The sequence below is a fragment of the Alligator sinensis genome, unplaced genomic scaffold (assembly GCF_000455745.1).
Source record: "Alligator sinensis unplaced genomic scaffold, ASM45574v1 scaffold822_1, whole genome shotgun sequence".
NCBI classification, from domain to species: Eukaryota; Metazoa; Chordata; order Crocodylia; family Alligatoridae; genus Alligator; species Alligator sinensis.
Genome location: NW_005842638.1, coordinates 604,688 through 613,638, shown reverse-complemented (window position 1 = coordinate 613,638; position 8,951 = coordinate 604,688).

The following is an 8,951-nucleotide window of genomic DNA, read 5'->3' as shown; positions in this document are numbered from 1 at the left end:
TAGTCTCTCATTTAGGTTGAAGAGAAAAATCCATAAGCATAGCTGCATGCAGAAGAAATATTAAATAATGGTGTACATTGGAATGTTGTTATTTAAAGTCTGTGAAGCAAATTTGGGGATGGCTTTGTAGCAGTTCCACTAGGAGTAGCCCCCAGAGACACTGTTATTCACATTTATTTGTGGGATGCAGTGACTTACTCCTAGACAATGCCACAAGTAAATCCTCACCCATCATATACTGGTTTGGTTAGTGGCCAGCAATCAACAGGAAACAAAACTAAGGTAGAGGCAGTTTGCCTCTGCCTCTACTCCTTTCCCTTCTCACTCTGCTTGCCTGCTCTGTTTCAGAGTATAGTTGAGTCACAGTCCCAGAATAAATTAATATTAAAGAACAGTTTCCCAGAAGTTACTTTGGACTTTCTTCTGTGTCTATTTACTGTAGTAGGAGCAGGCTATGAATGTCATCACCACATGCAGTTTAAAAGGACTATCCAGAAATACTGCAATAGCACGATTATAGGCTTCTGTGCTTTGGAGCATTTCTTAGCAATCACTAGCCCTTCTTTAAGAAGTTAAGCTGACTAAAGATGTATGTCAGAGTAAGCAGCTTGTGACTACAATATTTTAACCTCAATTTGCCATTGTACATGTCCTTATATATTATTATGTTTCCAGAAATTAATAGTAAACATTAGGGCTGTATGAAGCTTCAGTCCCTGATTTGATTTGGCAGAGATTCAGCCTGATTCAGTGGCCAAATCTCCAAATCTGAATCAGGAGACCCTTTAATCTCTCCAAATCAAATTGGAACCCTCTGAATTGATTCTGAAAGATTCAGATATTTGGACATACACAAAGCTTTAAATAATTTTTCTACATACCTTGAGGTACCAGGCAGCTCATGAAATGCTGAGATGGTGGGGCGGATGGAGTATCCCACAGGAGCACAGGGGGTTCCCCAGAGCACTTGGCAGCAGACTTGGAAATGGACTAGAAGCACTTCTGGTCCAATTCCAGGTCCACTAGGCAGTGAATGGGAGGGTCCCTCCCACACCCTCCTGTCTTGGCAACAGGTGCCTTTTGGGCCTGGGTGGCACTCAGGGTCCCCCTGCGGCCGATCACTAAGCTGGGGAGGCTTGGGGGGGTGGGGGCCCTGCACACTCCCTAGTGGACTTGGAAGTGGACCAGAAGTACCCGGTCCTCTTCTGGGTTCACCACCGAGCCTGCGGTGGCTCCTCAGTACTCCTGTGGGACAATCCATCTTCCCCAGCATCGCAGCATTCACGAGCCACACTGGTACCTCGAGGTACATAGAAAAAACATTTAAAGCTGTGTCTATGGCTGAATTGCTGATTTTCCGAATCAACATCGAATCTTCAGATTCGGATTCGGCCGAATCAAATTGGGGACAGTGATCTAAATCAACAAATTGAATCACTGTCCCCAATTCAGGCCTAATCCAAATCCAAATCAAATATGACCCATTTCGCACGCCCCTAGTAACAATGCAGACTTGGTGAGAGAAAATGTTTCCATCTTGTTTATACATTTCAGCTGGTATTCTGTCAGAACCATATGCTTATTTTGCTTAATGGATTTCAAGGCCTCTGCCAGGTAGTCCTTACTGGGGTGTTGTGGAAAACTTCAATGGTATTGTCTTCTACATTAGAATATCAGGTCAGGAGCTCTTGAAAGGGATCCTTCCAATGTGCATTGATGCTGGAGCTGTCTTTAAAGAGTGTTGATCCATCCTTGAACCACAGAACAATGACTCCTTGTGTGCTTGGCTCACAGATAGCTTTTGTTGCACTACAGAAACTATGCATGCCACAGAGGTGGGCAAAACTTTGAATCTTTTTTGCTTTGTCCTCCCACAACTTTTTCTTTCACTGTCAATTTTTTCTGTTTATGAGGCACTAGTTCCACTGGAAAGGACATGTCATAAGGATGCCTAACAACCTGGTACTACAACATGTCCTGTGATGACCATCTCACTGATGGTCATCACAACAAGTAGGCAAAAGCAGAGATTCAAGAACACTTTGAAGGTCAATCTGAAGAAATGCAACTTTAACATCAGTACCTGAGAGACTTAAGCACTGAGTGGTCCTCTGTGGCACTGTGGTGTACAAAGCATCAGCCATTTTGAATGAACTTAGCTCACTATGATGGTGGCTAGAAAAAGGGAAAGAATTGTGACCTGATATCTGCAGTATCTAATCATTCCTTCCAAAACTATTTGCCATATCTGCAGTCATGAGGATCTTGGATTGGCCTCCTCCGTCATCTGCGGACTCACTGATGACTTTCCTATTTAATGGAAGACTGTCATTCTTGTATTGAAGGCCTGCCAACAAGGAGGATGATATATTATTAAGAGCCAGTCCAGCTGATGCCAATGGCAGTTTTGTCAGGTCACATGTGTTATAGAAAACAGCTGTCTTTAAGCATTCCTTTTCTTCTTCGCAAAACAGAACAACTGACATATTGAGCACAAAGTAAAGCCTTTGCAAATAATACTATTGGGAATAGCATTGGAATAGGAATAATTATTCTATTTATAATTGTACTATGATGATGAATTAGGGTTACGTGAATGCAAGTACAGTAATATACTGTAATTGTCTCTATATATTTTTCCTTAGTTGCATGGGGAAACTTTTGCTGCTGTTTGTTTTCTCCTCTCTTCTCCTGTTGCCGAATTCAGTGGTGAGGGTGTGTGTGTGGGGGGGGGGGCGGGGGAGGGCAAACAGGGGGGGGGGGGGGGGGGGGGGGGGGGGGTGCGGGGGAGTGCAAACAGCAACAGCACTCACCCCCTGGGGTCTGGAGATGTCCAAAAGCAGGAGCTCCAGTCAGAGCCTGCATTGATCAGCATGTGAGCTGAGCTCATGTCACATGGGAGCTGTACTGACATATGGGTGAGCTCAGACATTGAAGATCATGACAAGTGGGGTGCAATCATGCATTCCTTATTTTGGCTGTTTGGAGCATATGCAGTGAGCTTTCTTTCCTGGGCATGCAGGAAAGGGGGTGAGGTCACTCTCCCCTTGCCATGATCCTGGATCCAAACTTGCACTGATGCATTACATTGGATATCAGCAGCAATATCAGAAAAACTCAGTTGAAAGCTGAGAGAAATATGTAAAGTATAGAAGAGAAGAAAAAAAACACACAATCATTTTGGGATCACTGTGGTAACCTGGAATTATGCAAAGAACTCATAGAAGAATCTGTGTAACCGAAATTGCTATTAGATAGTTGGATCAGCTGAGTGAAGACTTACCCCTGGGTTACTCAGAAAGGAGCTAATGAGATTTAATTTAATAGATTATGTGTCTGTTTGTGGTCTTTGATACAACCAACAGAAACGTATATCACATTTTTCTAGCGAGACCTCAAAAAAATTATTGGGATTTTAACAAAGAACGTTTTCTGCATAGTTTGCTTTATAAATCCAAGCAAATTGGCCTGAAAGACTAAAGTAATAAGTAAATACTCTTAATAGTTTAGAGTAGTCCATTTTGAACCAAAGAATTAAAATAAAAGGGAGCATATTCCTAACTGTATCTTCATATGCCATGCAGTCTTGCTCCTTGGAGACTTACCAGAAGTGAGATGAAAACTAAAGAATTGGTTACTGCTGGTTATAAGTAAAGAAATAAGCAAGTTGGTGACTGAAGTTATGGATAACATTTCATTTTAGTCACTGCTAATGGAGAGGGGAAGATGCTGCCTAGGAGTGCACAGCAGATGTTATGCTGTAACTGTTACACCTGCATGGTCCTGTACTGATACACGTGAGTTAAACAGTAGGGGTGTGCAAAGCAGGCCCTATTCAATTCAGATTCAGACTGAATCAGGGACAGTGATTTAATTAATTGATTCAGATCACTGTCCCCAATTTGATTTGGCCAAGTATGAATCTGAAAATTCAATGCTGATTTGGAGAATCAGCAATTCATACATAGACACAGCTTTAAATGTTTTTTCTACATACCTCAAGGTACCAGGCACAGCTCATGAACACTGCCATGCTAGGGTGGATGGAGAACCCCACAGGAGTGTGGGGGGTGGGGGGCACGTGCTTGGCTGTGAACCTGGAAGTGGACTGGAAGTACTTCTGGTCCACTTCCAGGTCCACCGGGGAGCATGCTGGGGGGCCCTCCATGCCCCTCCCAACTCGCCAATTGGCCACAGGGGGAACCCCGGGTGCCACCCCAGACCCAGGAGGCACCAGTTATCAAGTCAGAGGAATGCAGGGGAGCCCCCGCTGCATGCTCCTCAGCGAACCTGGAAGTGGACCAGTAGTCACAGCTGACTGTGGACAGAATTTGTGGCCAGAAGACAGGTAATGATACCCCCGCCCCCCAGGCAGGGGGCGGGGGGCAAATTCTGCACTGCTGTGGGCCCTGTGGAAGGAGTTGCAACCTCTCCACCCAGCTCTGGGGGGCCATGGTTTGCCAGTCTACGGCCACTTCTGGTCCAGCAGCTGACCATGCCGTGGACCGGCAGCCAACCTGCCGCAGCCCGGCACTGGGCTGTGGCCCAGGGATTTAGAACCCACAATTTAGAGAGACTGGAAATGGGCCAACCTCCTCTCAGTCAAAATTTCTACCTGCAACCCCACCCCCTCCCCACCAAAACAAGGGTGAATTCCATTAGATTCTATTTAACTTATTAACCCTCCCCATAGCAATATGTTTCCACAAAGTACCTGAACTGATTTGTTGTTTGATTTATTATTGTAGTCACAGTGCAAAAGTTATATGATACACGTTGTTATATGCTGTACACAAAAAGAAAAATTCCAGTTTGAATTAGCCAGCCATGACAAAAGGATTTAATGATCTTGGGCACTGTGAATCAGCAATGCTAATTTGTCTACATGAAATGCCACCCAGAGACTGATACACTGCTGATTTAGAAGGCAACCTGCCCAAAGCAACACAGAATGGAAGAGATAGGTTCTAAAGTGCTGTCTCTACCCCTAAGTGAGACAGAAGGAATCCCATTGATAACTATCTATTTTATCCAATGAATATTAAATGCCAGGTGCAGAAAGTCATTGAAAATGAGAACCAGCAGTGGGTGGAAGGAAGACACATCTGGCTAGTAGCCTGGATTCAGGGGGAAAACAGAACTGACTAGGGAAAAATTGGAAAAAGAGCTGTGAAATGATGTTGGAGGGTGGTTGAGGGGTTGGACTGAAATTGAAGAGGGACCTGGAAATTAAAAAAACATCTGGAATCAGTGGAGACAGAAGTATGGCTGGAGTAGAGGGAACAGACTTGTTGGATGAGGAACCAGACACTGGCTAGGCAAAGATAATTGGTTCCCTCATACTTTATAGACTTATTGGGCACGTCTAGATGAGCTCGCATGTGCCTCTTGCCCTGTCTCAAACCCCTTTGAGATGGGGCAAGAGGCACTTCTGGGAACGAAAAATGTTCCCCGTTCTGCAAACTTCAGCATGGGGAGAAAAAAACCAAAATTCTAAAAGAATGAAAGTTTAAAAAAGTGGGGCAGGGCACAGTCCTGGACCATGCCCTGAGGCAACAGGAGGCTGGGTCCTCCATGGAGACACTCTGGCTGCCAGAGCATCTCTGTGGTTGGCCCCTCACCCTGGTGCTGAAGCAGCTGCTTCAGCACCAGGGCTCCAGTGCTGGTAAGGGATCAGGAGGGCTGGAGGAGTGGGGAGGGACTATGTGGGGGGACCCCCGCTGGCACCACCCACTCCCTCAGCCTTCCGATCCCTGCAGTGCCCGGCCTCTCCGGCCTGGCCCCTCCCCCTGCCTGCTCCCCCAAGGCCCCTGATCCCCACCCCAGCATGCTCAAATTAAAAAACAACCCCCATGGCAGTTACCAGAAATTCAGCTGCCATCAGGATCACTTGTGGCCCCGCTCACACAGCATGGGGTAGAGGAACAGCCCCAGCGGCCCCAGCCTGGGCCCTCTTGCCCTGTGCTGCCCAAAGGGAGCTCTGCCAGGGGGCCTTGGGGGGCCGGCTTTTGTGGGGATTTCAGCTGCTGGCGGGGGATGGGACCAGGTGGGGCAGCAATTGGGGGTCTGGGGTGGGGCATGTGGACCTTGCAGGGGGCTAGGTGGTAGTCCCTGCAGGGGCCATTTGCCCCCCTTGTGTGGGGACTGTAACCCCTGCGTGGCCATAGCCCCCCAATAGCCATGGATTTTGGGGTATTTTACAGAGTGACTTTGGGTTTTTTTTCAATCAGGGATTTTTCAGTTTTCCAAAAGGGAACACCAGAATTCCTGCTAGGGAGGCCAGTGGCAGGATCCTGCCTGCTCAGAGCTGGCACCTTGGACCCAGCTGACTGTGGCTGACCTTCTGGCCAAATGGGCCAGGAGGACATGCTTTGACAGTTCAAAGCAGGCCAACACACCCAGAAATCTTCCGGGCAACAGCTGCCTAGGTGGCCGGGCATGGGGCACACATGGCAGGTGTGCAGCAGGTCACAGACAGGCAGCAGACTGCACTGTCAGACTGCTGCAGTGGGTAGAGGGTGCAGGGAACTCTCTGGGCTGCTTCAGCAATCCAGCTGGCACAAGGGGTAGTGTCCTCAGGTACCAATTGCCTGGGACCCAGAAGCTCCTGAGAGTGAGTAGCTATTTGCCAGGACAGCTTTTTGTACTGCTGGGGCCAGGACAGGGCAGCTTTTTATACTGCTGGGGACAGCACAGGTGCTGGCTCTGGGCTCTAGCTCCCCCTGGCTGCAGATCCGGAAGGAGCCAGGCAGGGTTATTTTGCCCCAAGTGGTACAAATAGGGCAGCCATGGTGGGACTAGGAGAGTGAGAGGAGACACGGGCTTGTCCAGAGCCCCCCATGCAGCGTGGGGCAGTGGAGGGCAGAGGGGATTGCTCCCCTGCCTGGGAGCCAGGGCTTTTTTTTTTTTCAAAGTACTGGGAGATGGGGCAGCCATTACAGGGGCTGGGATAGTAGGCGGGGGATGTGCCTGGCTGATACGGAGATTCAGTAGCAGCCAAATCAGATTTTGCCAAATTGATTTGGGACAGTAACTTGAATCACCAAATCGAATCACTGTCCCCCAAATTGGCTGAATCTGAAGTGAATACTAGCCACTTCGCCCAGGCCTAATAGTTTCAGAATTTCGAAGAATTGTGTAATATGGACACAATGGAGGTGGTGAAGCCAATTGATATATGATATGTTATTCTTTATCTAATGTTTTTAATCATTATACAATTTACTACAATATTCTATGAATGTCTATTTTATTGTTTTATCCATTGTCTGACAGATTTCTTTAATTTGTATTTCAAACCTGTCCATATCACTTCCCCCTGTCTTCCTTTGCACCCTTTTAACAACTGAAGTTTTGTTCCATTTTATTCTGATGAAGCTTATGTTCCTGGATAGATCCTGACAAGCTATAGTTCCTTTGATTCCTAGAATCTGATGAAGAACACCAAACAGAAAAAAAAATAGTCTCATATATTTTTTCAGGTGTTTCTCATTACTGGACATGTTTTGGAATTGGAATAAATCTGGGCTTTACCATTTGCTTGGTAATGATTTTTGTATTTACTGCTGAATGCATGCATGATGGAGGCATATTTGAAAAGCACGTACAGTTTGAAGTGTAGTATCTAGAAAATTCAAAACAAGTTGAAGATGAATGTGTATGTTTAGATGTGTTGGAAACATTCAAGTCATGTTTGAATCAGTGAGTGTACATACAGGTACTACAATGTTAGGATTAGGTTGACCTAAATGACCAATTATGAAACCATTTGGAGGACTTAAGGGTGTATAGATAGAACAAAATTCATCCAAACAAATAACCCAAAAAAATGACAATCCAAGTTAGACTGAGAGGAGCTTAATCCAATCCCAGGAAGGGATAACCCAGTTTCACAAATGTCTGCATGCATTTGCAGTATAGCCCTGGAGTCTGGAAAAACTCAGCTGCTCACCCCAGATCGGGAGCTGTACTATTCCTAAGCCACCTGACTTTGATTGAGCTATTTTTAGCCCCTTCAGCTCCACAGCCCCCTCATTGTGTTGGAGATGAAATTTGAGCCAGAGTCTATGTTGGAACTGTCTGGTTCTAAATAAGTCAGTCCATGACCTTTATCTGACCTGGTCTTGCGGAGTGAGTGCAAGTTGCTACCTACGAAGGTATTGGAGTAACGTGCTGTGTGCACACCCGTGAGCTGTGTGCAGAGCCATGGTGGGTGGGGTGCACTACCCATATAAAAGATCCCTTGATTGACAGGTCTGTGTGTGTCTGAGCATGGCTGGGGGTAGCCGGGTGCATTTGGATGTGTCTGTGCACAGGTCTGAGGTAGTTGCAGCATGCGGGTGTGACTGTGAGGGATCAAGTGGTGAACGGAGAGTGTTTGAGGATATTGGAGTGTGATTGATTGTGGGTGAAAGTTGGAGTGTGTGACCGATCCGGAGAAGTGTGACAGGATGGTTTGGCAAGTGTACCATGGAGGTATGTGGTGATGAGCCTCCATGTTCGGCGAGACTCCAATGGTCCCCACCATTGTGGATCTTCTGGTCACCAGTGAGAGTAGCTAGGGTTGGCTCCCGGGGTTCTTTGCCCTCCAGGTGTTCATAGAACTTAAGGCAGCATCCCCCTACTCTCTCGTGTGTGAGTATCGCCCATTCTCCTCCTCTCCACTTTCCCCACTTCTTGTTTGGTTTCCCTGATTACACCACCAAGCAATTGTCCATGGTGCTAGCTGTGCTCAAGTGACCTGAGGTGGCAGAATCCTGAGTTAATAAAGATTCCTCTCCTCCTTATAATAAAATTCACACCTACCTTGAATGTGTTGTTAAATAATAAATAAATAAATAAATAAATATATATGAATGAGGCTACAAATGTCCAACTCGGGATTCTTAAAATTCTAGTTTATTAGGCAGATTGAAACACTGTAATCATAAACCTTGGGGCTGGTCCCCCCC